Genomic DNA, 15074 nt, shown 5'->3' with positions numbered 1-15074 from the left:
TACTATGAGGGTAGAGAGGCACTGGAAAACAGGTTATCCAGAGAAGTTGTGAATTCCCCATCCCTGGAAGTGTTCAAGGCCAGGTTGGACAGCACTTTGAGCAACCTGGTCTATTGGAAGGTGTCCCTGTCTGTGTCCGGAACCAGATGATCTTTAAGGTCCCTTCCAATTTTAACCAGTCTGTGGTTATGATTCTGTGATTCTATGATTCTATGTTCAAGGTCTCTCCCAAGCAAAGCCACTCTATAATTCTATCAAGTTCAAAGGCACAGTTCTTGCTTCTGATTTGGTGGCCTTTCCCATCAGGTTAAAAGCAATTTGTATAGGACAAGCTCTTCACCTCTCCTTCTGGAGACATTACAGCCAAGACTCCAGAAAACCATAAGCAAACGATACCGAGAAGCTAAATTTGCATCTTGAGTATTGGGCTGTCATCTTTAACTAAAGCAGCCTGTGTTGTGATCCTCTCATTTTAAAGTCAACAGCTGTTTTTAAGTAAAATAGAGGAAAAAAAAAAAAATAATGTTGGGATCAAAATCTAACACTTGGTCAGAACCATAGACATTAGTCAGGACAATTTACCACATCAGCTTTTCTTGTATCCCTTTTTTATCCCTTTAATCCCTTCCAGCCTTGAGCCTTTTGAGACCAGATTTTAAAATGAGCTGTTTTTCCCTTGGAGTTTTCTACATGAATAACACCTTTTCACAATGCACATTTAAATGTTGCTTTCTGTAATTACAGTGGAAAACTGCTTAAGGAAAGGAAGAAGAATCACATTTTTAGACTGGAGAAAACATTTGATGAGATCTGAATGCCGTAGAAATAGAAAGCCAGCTTGACTATAAACAAAATTAAGGGGATGAAGCCAGCAAGTGGAAAAGCTGCATTCCTCATAATAACTCTGCCAACAAGGTACTGACAGAAGAAAACGTTGAAAGCTACAGTTTTTTAGAGCTGAAGCTGTGTTCAGAGAGAAGCTCTGTTATTTCCTTGATGTAAGAATTAAATGTTTCAGTTCGGGCTTTTTGGAATCTGAAAGTTACTGATAGGCTTTTATAATGTTGCACAAATGGTATCTTAACACTAAACCAACTCCTGAATGATAAATCTAAGCTCATCATATTGGACCATTCCTTGGCCTTAATTCTGTATTCATTCACTCACTACATAATTAAGATTTATTTACATGGGAATTTTGTCATCCATTCTGTTTGAACTCAGAAAAAACTTATGCACGTTGTGAGTAATGTGTGTACATGAATCCCTTAGGTGAACTAATGATCTCATATACCACGTACGTTTTTCAGACACAACAGCATTACTAGTACTTTTGATTAGAATTTGTACTTTAAAGGTTGAAGGTGATTAAGGCAATTTCTGAAATTACATCATCCCAACTCTGACAGGCCAGTGGAGACTGACATTTTAAAGTAATACTGTTTAAAAGCAGAGCAGTAAAATTATAAGAGCATTTGGCAGGTTAAAGGTTTGTAAAAATAGAGTGCTCTTCAGATACGAGTGACTGGATAATGTATCAAGAATATGTTTCATGAAAATATGACCTGCAAGTATTTGCCTTCATTAATTGACTGTGTGCTGAAAATCCTAAAATTATTTACCTTTATTTACCTTTTCTAACCCTGGGGTGTATTTGATGCATTTTGCCTATTTTGCCTATTGTCACAAATGTTGTATCTTACAGAATCACTCATCTGCAGAATGTCATCTGCCCTCTTTCCCACCACCACATTTGGCCGTGCTAAATTGCCCGCACAGAAGTACCTCCCCTCCTTCTTTCATACACCAAAACATACAAGTGCCATAAACAGCCTTCGCACACAGGCTAAGACATAAACATGCTGTCAATGGAGGGAGTGTTATACCAAGTAACCCGTGAAAGTATTTTTTTCCCTTTAGCTGATGCTAAATGGGTGACCTCATCCATGCAGACCCTCCAGTTTAATTTCCCAAAGCATTTATAAGCTTGTGCTATTAGAAATATTTTTCATATACTAAAACAGCTGTGTATACTCTTGTAGAATGGCACTAAGGTTAATCTAAATAAATTTGTGAGGTTTTTTCTGGGGACTTGATTTTGATTGAATTTCTAGAATCTGCTGTTAAACAAGGTCTCCTGTTTTAGCATCTGGCTAAAAGACCCTCAGGTGAAATCCTTCAAGAATCCCATAGTTTATACTTAATAAGATTTAATTATTTTACAAATTATCTCTTTCACATTAGTGCTCCCCCTGCATTTGCCACATCCAAAAGAGCAATACAAGTGTCGAATTATGAAAAACGATTCCAGTGTAGAAATATGGGTAATACACACAAGGTCAAAAAACAGGCAAGAGTAATTTGCAACAACTAAATTGCTTGATGTAATACTTTGGCTTGATAGTCTTTAAGAGGAGACTTTACATAAGTCAAAGGTCTTTGGAGTAATTTGCAAATCAAAATCCTACCACTCTTCTAAATCCTTTTAATCCAGTCGTTAATCTCAATAATGACCTAGTTTTTGGAACCTTTACTGTGTTCAGCCACTTAATGACATTACCTAGTTTGCCCTTTGAAACTTTTAGAGGAGAAATACGTGGACATAAATAACATCCTGCTAAAATGTAACTGAAGCCGTCCTGAGCAAGTGCAGTTTTATAGAAGAAAATATCCTAGCACCTGCTGAAGTCTCATAAAGCTTCTCTCTTTACCATAACACTATGATTTTTATTAGGTAGTAGAGCTTTGCATAATAGAATGGAAGAACGAGGTGGATACCAAATACCTGACAATTGTTAAAGACATCAAAGTGAAGAATGAGCAGCTATTATATAGTCTGGATTTTTTTCTCAGTATCGACTGCTGTGCATTGTATGATCACTGATATACCTGTTTTTCTGCAAAAATAGATCATGGAGAAAATCACTGGATTCGTATGAGTTTTGAAATTATAGAGGAAAGAAACTATCAAACATGAAAACACACAGAGCAACTTTTTCCATGTGACTCTCTTACAGAAAGTAAGAACTGGTTCAGTTTTAGTGGGAGACACTTCATTAATACCGAAATTCCTTAACAAGAGAAGGCATAGACCCGCTGAACCACAGCACTGTACAGCACTAAGTGCTCTCCAATGCTACACACAGGAGAAAATTAAAGCGTGAAGTTCACTTACAGTCATTGCTTAGCTGGCATATAGGCTCTGTACTGTGTCTGGGGCAGTATGGCAGAAGAGTTTTACACAGTAGGATGATGCACTTTCTGTGTAATTCCACCACCGAGGTAATCACATACCTGTTGGATTCCCAGATATCTTTCAAAACCATTAAGCATATTTTCAGATGAAGTGCTAGAACAGTGGGTGGGGTTTATTTGTTATTCTATTCTATTCTATTCATTTTATTTTACTTCTGAAAGGAAGTTCTTAAGCCAATCATATTTAAAAAAGAAAGAGAAATAGTTCTTCTGTCTCTGATCTTTTCATAGCCATCCTTCACTGGAATTGAAGTTAAATAGTGTTTTTAGCTGTTATGCCTCAGAGAGGATATACCAGAGAGTAAAAAAGGAACTGGACCCCCATGAAATGTATATAAAAAGACAGTAATGTATGCACTCTCCATAAAGAGTCACAAAGGCTAAAAGCATTTGTTAGATTTCTAAGGCCAAAAAGCCATGACAGGTACAATGCATGCTCTAGTAACTAGGCACAACAGCTCTGAATTGAGTTTATTATTATTGGGAGTTTTGGGGTTTTATGCAGTGAAAGTAAAAGAAAGCCAAAAATAGTAACAATAAAATGAATGAATGTTCACACTACTGTTGAGCATCTGAATGATCTGAGGAAGACAAGAGTCTTCTGTAGAAAAGTAATATGGCTGTAGAAAATTACATTAAAAATCTTTCATGTTTAATAGAAAATTAAAATCTTTGTCTAGGTTTTCTGAAGTATCCCATAGAATTCTGTGGAAGTATATTTTGCACATCCTAGTGCAAAACCTTTCAAAAGGTATTTTCTATCATATAAATGTATTTTGTGGGACTTTTCTTTTAAGAATTGGTTCTTCAGCTCATAAATTCCCTTCTTGGTTTATGTCTTTTTAGCCATTATATGAGAATAGAAACTCATATGTAATGAGTTTCTACATTAAATCACTTGAACAAATAGTTATGGAGTTTTGTATGTCCTTGCTTTACCTTCCTTTTTAAGACTATCCACATTCTATTTTTAAAAAGAGTCTGCTTCACAGGTCTGTTTTGAAACTCAAATCCAACTTTTTAGTGAGCATGCTGAACAATGGTTTGCCATAATTATTCAGTCAGTAACTTACAAGATTTTAGATAATTTCTTTATTGTATAGCCTGAGTTTATGACTATGCCAGCCACTACTCTTGGATATTTATGAAATAACAGAGAATCAGAGAATGGCTGATGCTGGCAGGGACCTCTGCAGATCATTTACTAAGACCCCCTTGCTCAAAGCAGGATCAGCTCCAGCAGATTACTCTCAGCTGTGTGCAGCTGGGTTTTGAATATCAGCAAGGATGGAAACTCCACAACCTCACTGAGCAACCTGTTTCAGTGTTTGATCACTCTCATAGTAAAAAATATTTGCCTTGTGTTTTGAGTTTTCTGTGTCTGAGTTTGTACCCATTGCCTGTCATCCTGTCACGGGGCACCACTGAGGGAAGCCTGGCTCCATCTTTTTACTTCCCCCACAAGGTATTTGCATGGATAAGACCCAATTGAGCCCTCTCTGCTCCAGGTTGAACAGTCTTGGCTGTCTCAGCCTCTCCTCATATGTGAGATGCTTCAGTCTCTTAACCATTTTCCTAGCCCTTTGGTGGACTTGGTCTAGTATTTCTTTGACTGTCCTTTACTGCAGAGTCCAGAACTAGACCTGGCCCTCCAGATGTGTCTCACTGGGGTGAGTTGAGCAGAAGAATCATCTCCCTTGACCCATGGGTCTTTGTAATACAGCCCAGGATGCTGTTGGACATCTTTGCTGCAAGGGCACATTGCTGGCACCTGGTCAGCTTGCTGTCCATCAGAACTCCAAGGTCCTTCTCTGCAGAGCTGTTTTCCAGCTAGCTTGCCTCCAGCTTGCACTGGTGCATGGGATTACTCCTGCTGAGGTGCAGGACTTGGCATTCACCTTGACTGAACTTAATGAGGTTTCTGTAAGCCCATTTCTTGTACCTGTTGAGGTCCTTCCAAATGGCAGCACAGCCGTCTGGTGTATCAACTGGTCCTCCTAGTTTTGTGTCATAAGCAAACATGTCGAACCTATACCCAGTCCCACTATCCAGATCATCAATAAAGAGCTTCAACAGTATTCTCCCTAGTATTGACCCAGGAGATGCATCATTAAATGACTGGCTTTCAGCTGGACTTTGTGCTGCTGATCACAACCTGCTGAGCTTGGCAGATCAGCCAGTCCATTGTCCTGTTATCTGCCCTGTTCTGAGTCAATAAATAGTATCAATCGCTTTGCCTTCCCATTCTTTTGAAGGGAAGAAGAGCATGTACCAAGGGTAAAATTAGACACACATATATGGATATATTTTTATGACAAGAGCATGTGCAGTCTCTTACAGTTAGAATTCACAAAATTGTATGCATTGGCCTCCATATAGCTGAAAATATCCTTTCTACTGAATTTGTGTAGCTAAATAAATTTAACTTAGACCTGCAAGCCTCTGCAGATTTTATCAGAGGCTGTATGGATTTTTTACCACCCCTGATAAAAAGTTTTTGTAACATTTAACCTAAATAATACACGTTTGACCATTTGAGATACAGTAGTGAAGACAATTTGCATGGAGTGTAGTGTAGGAGAGCACAACGGTAATATATGAAATTACATCAAGGTAACATTTTAGTCAGTGCATTAAGAAACAGAAAAGAGAATAACAGCTTAGTGGCATTTTCAAGGTTGTATTTGCCAGTTCTAGTGACTCATCTTTGAGGCAGTCTCTGAACATCAACAGATACTGTTCAAACAGATACCTTTCCTAATCAAAAATTGCAAGCCACTTCTGAGACTCTAAAAATAATGTGGGATTTTTTCCCCATCATTTTTAAGACATCTTCTTGATAAGCATCGAAAAATATCACAGGATTCTTATTTCTGTCAGTGGCAACTGCAATCCAGTGGAAGCAAGGTAGAAATCAGAAAGATAAAGGGCTATAGCAATATGCCAATGTGACAACTGAAGTTGGAGTTGACAAAAAAGAAAGTTTAAAAACTCTTGAAGCATTTGTGGAAAGGGGAAAGGTAGGATACAAAAAAAAAAAAAAAGATTGTACCAATATCCACATCTCTATATAGCCATGTTCCATGAATATGCTTAGGTTTATGCATACAAATACTATTAGTGAAATCGGTGACCAATTATACAGGATCAGTACTACTGTACAAAGAGGAAGGTTTGGGATGAGGGGTGGAGGCAGAGTACCTAAGCCAAGAGTACACAGGACCATAGACTGAGGTTGGGTTTTAGTTGGAGGTCTCTAACCCAAACTCTAGTCTGATTACATGCTCAAAGGAGTGCTAACTTCAAAGCAAGGTAAATTTGCTCAGGGCCTCACCCACAGCTTCCCTGCACAGTCAGTTCCTGTCCTTAACCACCCTTATCCTGAAGAGGTTTTGTGCTGTAACCCAACTGGATTTCCTTTCTTGGGACTTTCCACTGTTGCCTCTTGTGTGTGTCCTAAATTCTTTGTGGGAGATATGGGAAGCTCTAGAAGGCAATACAGCATATATGAGTTGGAGCTGCCTGCTTGCATTTCTTCTTTCTCCATACAAGGAGGTTCAAGTGATTGTTCTTCTAAAGCTCGCACTTCACTGCACTACGTGAATGTCTTCACTACTGCTTTTCCTCAGGAGAAATAAGTGAGCTACATGTAAGAATTCTGTCACATGCTGTACTTTATATACCAATATCTTAAACTCTGTACTTGAAAGACTCTTAGTTGGTCAGCTGTACTAATTGTACCTGCCATGCTTTATATTGATTTGTATTGTAGAGTATCTTTATTTTTTTCTCAGCCATGTTTCATAACTACTTCATTAAAATACTTCTAATGCATGTTTTCCAGGCTTGATAAAATTTGAGTCCTCCATACATTTCTGTCTTAAAATGTTGACACTCATGGATGACCCCTTTAAAATAACAATATAAGACAAAAAATTGCTATGGTAAATAACATAACATGCTGCTGGTGAATCAATACTGCATACTACTGTGTGCTGTGTGCACATCCCCACTATGAGGATCCATCAAAGGCATTTGCATTTCCACACATGATGTGGTGAGTCACCTTCAGGTTTAACTGACAAAATGGCACTTTAAAATGAGGTTGAATGCTGCCATGTTTAATTCTTTATGTGATCCAAACCTAAACGTCAGAGCCAAATTTCCCTAAATGTGTTCTCATTTAAATCAGTACACTTGTATCAGTAATCATGGAGCACCTGGTTTTCATACTTATCATAGAAGCACAGGCCTGAAACAGACCTCAGGGTCACTTAATCTTTCCCCACATACACACCTGCTGTCAGAAGAGGCTCAACAATGTCTGTGTTAGTTCTGATGGGCATCAAAGACAGAGTAGTTGTGGTCCTTTGGCTAAAATCCTTTCAAACAATGGCAGCAGAGCTTTCCCCACAGTGCAGAAGGTTCTGTGTCTCCACACTGGTATTTATGAATGGAGATGTCTCTGGCAGAAGGAGAAATGTCTGGTTAACAGCAGAGTCAGTCTGCTGCTAATCAGTAACCTGAGGCCCAGTGCTACGTGCTTCTAATGCAGTCTGCCAGAGTGAGATATCTGTGCTTGCTCATAATTCAGATAGATATGATTCAGGTATGGAAAGAAAAGATATGGGGGGAAAGGGGATCAATATTGGGAAATCTCATCTATAGCTGTCATCTGAAAGCTCCAACAATTGAGTTTTCTGTAACCTGAAACATTATTCTTGATGAAGTGCAGGGGTTGGGAAGATGAAAAGGGAACACTAGATAACAGAATGAAACCTCTTAATGATTTTATCAGGTTCAGCTTTCACTGTGACTCATAAAAGTTGAAAGAACAAGCATAAAGATCTGCAGCCTTTCAATACATAAGGCTCATATTGTTCGGGAGAGTTATTTTTCTTGGCCAGCAAAATAACAGCTGAGGGAGCCTGAATTTAAAAACAGTTCTCAAGAACATCCTTCTGAACAGCCTAATACGATGATACTGGTCATTCCACCACCATCAAGAAAATGCACACAGCAGTTTGATTTAAAGCTTTTTCTTTTGTGAACACACAATTCACACATACTGAAAAAGCAGTAAGCTCTTGTCCTCATTGGAATTCAGCACAGAATGAGCCTTAATAAGGCAGCTATTTATACAAAGAGTGTGGTGAGAGCCATCATGGTTTAAGACAGAGGCAAGATTAATATATTCAAGATATCAAACTAAGTTAAAGCGTAAAAGGGGCAGCGGACCTAAATTTGTAATAATCTCAAACCCTTTCTAGGTTGAAAGTCATTCACTCACTGGAAGAAAAAGAAAAAAATAGATGTTGGCTAATTTGGATTGTCATTTGTTTGATTCAATTTTGATTGCATCAGGATTATCCGGTTTTTATGTGCAAAATTTTCCTCTTTTGATTAGTGTTCCTCTGTCCTCTGGATATCAGCTATAAATCACACAATAATCATGACAAAGTTTGGTTTTGTTTGAATGCCTATTATGATTCCATTTTGTCTCATTTATATCCTAATCAAATAAATCCCACTGGAAGTTAGCCAAGGGACAGAGATAAAGCAAATGACAGTAAATCAAGAACTCGTTTTCCTGGCATACAAAGTTTTAACCTTTGCGGGACAAGTATGAAGTCTGTAATGAAGAAGAAACGTAGCAAAAGAAAAGGCTGAGCTATCTGAACAGTTTTGAGGCTGAAAGCAGCTCCCCTACTGCCTTCAGAGCCCAGCACCAGGCCTGGACATTGACTTTCACATTGCAGACAAGAAAGGGCAGAGCTCATTAGGAATTAAATGCCAGATGGTTTCATGGGGCGAAATCAGTATTTGTGTGCCATTATCTACATGTCCCATTCCTCAGTTGTGAAAGTGTGCTACTGGAGGTATAAAGCTACAAACAAGCTATAAAATTACTAACAATGAGTATGTGCCTTGAGGTTCTCCCAAGAGCACAAACTGGTTTGCAAAGGCAGCACAGACCTGTAGCCATGATCGTGCAGATGGCTGTGAGTTCATCTCATGTGCCTAAGTGCCCATCAGCAAGTAAAGCAAGCAATAGCAGATTGCATTCCCTTGAAGTACTCAGCTAAAAATTTACCATCAGAAATTAAACTTCAGGCTACCTATGGGGCGTAGGTGCTGCACCACATGAACAAAGCCTTGAAGTAGTCTCTATTGTGCCAGGCTCCATACAAGCACACGCAAAAATACATGCCTGAAAGAAGTTTCCATGTGAAAAGCCATCTTGACTCCTTGTACTAGAGGGACGGACGTGCAAAAGGAGATTTGGGATGAGATTCATTTCATCTGAATTTAGGCACCTACAGTGCAGATCACGTGTTTTATTCATCCACGGTTCCTTCTTGCACCTTGTGCAGCACTGCAGAAGGCATTTTTTGGCATATTTTGTCCATCCTGCTTGGGATTTCTATTGTAGGTGAGAAAAACTGCTCTCTAGCAATGTCTGTTTCTTTCCATAAATCTAGCAAACAGCCTACATGGCAACTGTGTTGTAGGTACCTACACTTGGTCAGATGAATTTTCAGCCTTGTTGCTTTCTCCTTCCCCTGCATACACAAGCTGAGGCAAATACAATCTGCTCTTAATGCTGGTTTCCAAATTTCTGTTTGTGAGCCTACAGAAAACTGTCACACAATCTGGGTAGAAAAAAATAAAATAAATCAGAGATTAAATGTTTTTAATGACTTTTTCAGCAGCAAGGCATCTAGTGCATACTATATAGGTGCCTCCCCCCACCCACCCCCCAGTGGTCCTGACTTTGGCCAGAAGGAGAGTAGGAGGCTTTGGCTGTGTAGCAGCTGCAGCTTGAAAGCTGAAAATTCGAGGATCCTCTCCTGACCTCCGCATGCTGTTAGGTCACTGGTGTTCCTTATAGGCTAGCCTATCAGCTCCATGTTCTTTCTATTCTTGAAATAACTTACTTCACAAATGGCAGGGAATAAAACATGAATTAACAGAACCTTTCTCTGTACCCAAGCCAGGATAACCGATCTATGAACGTTTAAAAGGCCCCTGGTATTTGCTTCAGTTATATACAGCATGTAAGAAAACCAAATCAATTTTAAAAAATGGGCATTCAATAGTATGTAAGAAATTAGTCAGAATTATTTTTTGTACTCAGACATTTGTGTCTATATGCTAACATTTTTTTCAAATAGTTATCTGATTTTGGTTTGGGTGCTTTTTTAAACCTAGCCAGAAGTATGAAGAGGCATGAAAGCTAAAATAAATCTGAACTAAAAATGTTTACTTTGTGTAGAATTTATTGTGTACTTGAGCATATATATGCCTCACTTTAGTCATAACATGAGAAGAGGCGATCCATGTGAATGTAGAATCATAGAATCATAGAATAGTTAGGGTTGGAAAGGACCTCAAGATCATCTAGTTCCAACACCCCTGCCATGGGCAGGGACACCTCACACTAAACTGTCTCACCCAAGGCTCTGTCCAACCTGGCCTTGAACACTGCCAGGGATGGAGCATTCACAACCTCCCTGGGCAACCCATTCCAGTGCCTCACCACCCTCACAGTAAAGAACTTCTTCCTTATATCCAATCTAAACTTCCCCTGTTTAAGTTTTAACCTGTTACCCCTTGTCCTGTCACTACAGTCCCTAATGAAGAGTCCCTCCCCAGCATCCCTATAGGCCCCCTTCAGATACTGGAAGGCTGCTATGAGGTCTCCACACAGCCTTCTCTTCTCCAGGCTGAACAGCCCCAACTTTCTCAGCCTACCCTCATACAGGAGGTGCTCCAGTCCCCTGATCATCCTTGTGGCCCTCCTCTGGACTAGTTCCAACAGTTCCATGTCCTTTTTATGTTGAGGACACCAGAACTGCACGCAATACTCCAGGTGAGGTCTCGCGAGAGCAGAGCAGAGCGGCAGGATCACCTCCTCGGACCTGCTGGTCACGCTCCTTTTGATGCAGCCCAGGATACGGTTGGCTTTCTGGGCTTTGAGCGCACACTGAAACCAGCTCATGTTCATTTTCTCATTGACCAACACTCCTAAGTCCTTCTCCGCAGGGCTGCTCTAAATCTCTTCTCTGCCCAACCTGCAGCTGTGCCTGGGATTGCTCCACCCAGGTGTAGGACCTTGCACTTAGTAATGGGATGCCTGGCTAAACTGAAGATTCCTCAGTGACAGAACAGAACAGCATCATTGCATTGGTGTCATTCTGAGCCTGACAATACAGTGAGAGCTGAAGAAATGTTTCTAATCAGTAGGTTATTCAACAGAAAAAAAAAAAAAAAAAAAAGAGTTTAATGACATTTTAATGAATTTTGTTTGTCTTAAGCTGACTGAGAAAAAAAAAAAGTTAATTTGTTTAAGGAATCTGTAGATTCATTCAGATATGCTGCATGCAGAATGTTTCAATTTCTTAAGACAAAATTCCAAAGTCAGATTTTAGTGAAGGGCAACTTTTCACATTCTACCTTTTTTTTTTTTTTCTGTTTTTCAGTTTCATCATCAAAAGAATGAGTAGTTCTCACAGCCATGTTGCTATGCTGCCATGTGCTATCACAAACATGTTTCTTTGGAAGTTTTAAAACAGCCCAGGCTTGCTTACCACTATGTGGCTTTATTCCAAATATGTAGGGTAAAGGCAGATGTTAAATGTAGAGCAAAATGGTTAGTAGTATCAAGTAGTATTTCTACTACTTTCAGTGTGCCAATGTTTTCTTTGACCTTTCTGATGATGGTACGATGTCACAGCTCAGCAGCTTTGGCCTATTTTCTGCATAGCTTCCACTGGGCTATATTTGTTGGAAATAAACATCTTGCATAACAGCCCGGCTGTGCACTCTATATTTTCTTCTCTATATTTTTTTTCTGAAAGAGATTTTCCTAACATGAATTCTGCACGCACAATTAACATTTCCCAAATTTCATCTTCAGAATCTGTTAGGGTTTATAAGAAGATTAAGAGACAGAGCTGATGTGCTTCATCACCCTTCCCCTGTAATCACACAGCTTTGCACTAGGAAAGAGAGTAAGAGGCAGGTTAAAACTGCAGTAATTCCCTTGAAAGGAGAACTAAAATAGAAGACTGTGAATGTGAGAATCTGTACTACTGGAATTATTTAAACAAAACCCTTTCAGGCAAGAGCAAAGATCAGATATAGACTACACTCAAAGATATAAATAATACTCTGACCTGATAGCTTTGGCTGTTACGTTAATAGCAAAGATGAACAGTTTTGCACAGCAGAATCTTTAACTCTTTTTCTTGTTTCCTGTTTATTTTGACTGAATATGTAGCAGGTATGTATACAGACAAGGACTGGATAGGAAATCTTCCAAAGGAGTAAAGGATGAAATACATTTACAGAAATATTTTTAACCAGAGTAAACACAGAAATAGGTGCATATATGCCAAAAGGAAGAAAAAAACAAGGGCAGAATATGTACAATGAATTGGCATTACATAAACAGGTTTTCAAAATTAGGAAAGTTTGCAGAGAACATTTTGCACAGCTTTCAGAGCTGTTTACTTTTACAACTAAACTCACAGGAGATACCATTAATCTCTGCTTTCAAAATCATGAACAGTTTAAAAATAATGTCGATTAAACCCCAGTATTTTAAGCTTTTTTATAGTGTCTTCTGCTTTTACAGCCTTTTGGCTTTAAGTAATCACATTTTACTCCACAAAACACAGGCAGGAGAAAAAGCTTACTTAAAAGAACATGAGGAAGATGAAATTTGTGATAGTCGTTGGGCATCTTAAATAGGTATGGGGTTTTTTTGTATTGATGGTACCAGATCTTCTCTCTCTTACACTGATTTCACACCTCATCTCTCTCTTGGCATTAGTGGGACAGTAGGATGACCTGATCAGATAAATAGCGTACTAAATGATCAGGCCTATGATTTTCAAATCAGAGATGTTAAACCCACTGTTTTAGAAAAGAAATAATTGACATGCCACAGTGGAAATTAAGTAGCTTCTTTTTGGTTTTTATAATTAAATAATACCTAAGCCTATATAATTAATCTAATCACTCGCATGCTTCAAGAACAGCCTGTGGTACTACAGAACTCCATCAGCAGACTCACCCACCCTCTGCAAGTTTGGGAAGACCCTTTCCAACTGCAAACTGCAGGATAAATGTAAGCTGACTTCCTCCACTGGCCAACGCACCGCATAAACAACTGTGCAATCAATTTACAGCACACAAGACAGGTTTTTCCAAGCATTGTTGAACTCATTACCTCTATCTAAGGGCGTGTTACTATGTTTAATAGACCTCTTAAATATTTACATTTCTCTGGAAATAACACCTCTTCACCTCAACATTCTGTTTACAGTTACAAGATTTTAGGACTGATTCTTTAACTGGTATTCTTCCTTCCTTAGGAAAAACTGTGCAAGTACAATTTATCCTACAGCCCTCACTATATCAGATTGTTTAAATGCTCTTTCTCAATCAAAAATCCTCTACTTCCTGCTTTCTGTCGCTCTTTCTTTTTCACTGTAAGTTACATCACATTGGAAGCATTAGAAATGTTATGCAAAGGGAATCTTTGCCTGTCTTCTAAATGGCCTCCCAGCTTTTGAGTTGAAGCAAGACAAAGAACTGGGAATGCAAAGACAACCTAACATTTATATTATGCAACTTGCCTTCAAGTTATGTACATTTTCATGTCCATAAAACATGAAACAATAATTTCAAGTTTGGTTTAGTGGATGTTGGTTTTACTTAACTTATCCCATGAGTCTAATACCTATAAAGCAAGAACACTGACTTTAGTCTTTAACATGTTTTTTGCATTGGATATAAGCCACACTGCAAATCCTGAAGTTACCAGAAAAAATGGTAAACTACAGACCAGTACATCACATTAATTAAGAACATATCACTGGACTTCAGAGTTGGCAGAGACATTTACCTCTTAATTCATGTTTAATTTCAAAACAACTGCATTTAATGAAGGGGTCCCAAAAATAAGTAAAATTAAATTAAATCCAGGTGAGTAAAGGAGCATTCACTGTCTATCAAAATAAACTTCTTCATTTTCTAGAGCCTTCCCAGACTATTGGCATTGCATTGTTTTTCATCTGGATTTGTGATGGCGAGGTAGAATGGCATGGTGGAAATGGCCTAAAGGCTGTAAACTGACAACCTTTGGTTGTAATGAATGTCATCAGCAGTGTCACAGCCAAGTAACACCAGAGCCAGTCCACAGAGGAACTGCTTTTAAGAACGTTTGATTTCCTGTTGAGAGGAAATTTGGACAAAGATGCTAGAAGAGTAAGCAGGTAAACTTGACAAGTGTGTGCTTTTGGCAGATTGATCTCACAACTTCTGTCTTGTCTAAGCTGAGGAGAGAAAAGGTTTTTATTCTCTGCTGCTTCTGTATGTCCTTGATCATAGACTGGCTTTAGTTTCTCAGAAAATCTTTCTGAAAGACAATTAGCTGAAACAGAAGCTGCTACTGAGTCTTCAAAGTAGGAAGAGGGGAAAAAAAAACCCACCTGCTAGTGGTGTTTATAGAATCACACTGCCCTGTTCAGTCATATTCCCTCCCTTGCAAACCCTGATTTCACTTCTACCTGTGAGCTTGATTTCTGCAATTGAATTCCGCTTGGGCTTGCATTCCTTGTAAAAGTCACAAATAGAAAGTGACAAGGTGTCATGACTTGAGGTCAGGACCATAATTCTGGAAATACTAGTTTAGAAAGAACAAGCGTAGCAGCTCAATAAAACATGATCATTGTCCTACACCAAAAAACACAGCTACTTCTTAAAGCAGGAAGTCAACCTCCACCCATACGATGTATATTAGAGGTAAA

General features: G+C 38.8%; 1 long non-coding RNA gene across 1 annotated transcript in view; it reads left to right on the top strand.

The window, feature by feature from the left end:
* Positions 1-3371, top strand: part of LOC134171402 (uncharacterized) — a 33772-nt gene extending 30401 nt beyond the window's left edge. Inside the window, exon 3 of the long non-coding RNA XR_009967621.1 lies at positions 745-3371. This is a non-coding gene — a long non-coding RNA (uncharacterized LOC134171402). The remainder of the gene's footprint in view (positions 1-744) is intronic.
* The last annotated feature ends 11703 nt before the right edge of the window (positions 3372-15074 follow it).

Source organism: Pezoporus occidentalis, unplaced genomic scaffold (assembly GCF_034315485.1).
Source record: "Pezoporus occidentalis ecotype Australia unplaced genomic scaffold, CSIRO_AGI_Poc_V1 ctg112, whole genome shotgun sequence".
NCBI classification, from domain to species: Eukaryota; Metazoa; Chordata; class Aves; order Psittaciformes; family Psittacidae; genus Pezoporus; species Pezoporus occidentalis.
This window is presented reverse-complemented; position numbering and strand designations above follow the sequence as displayed.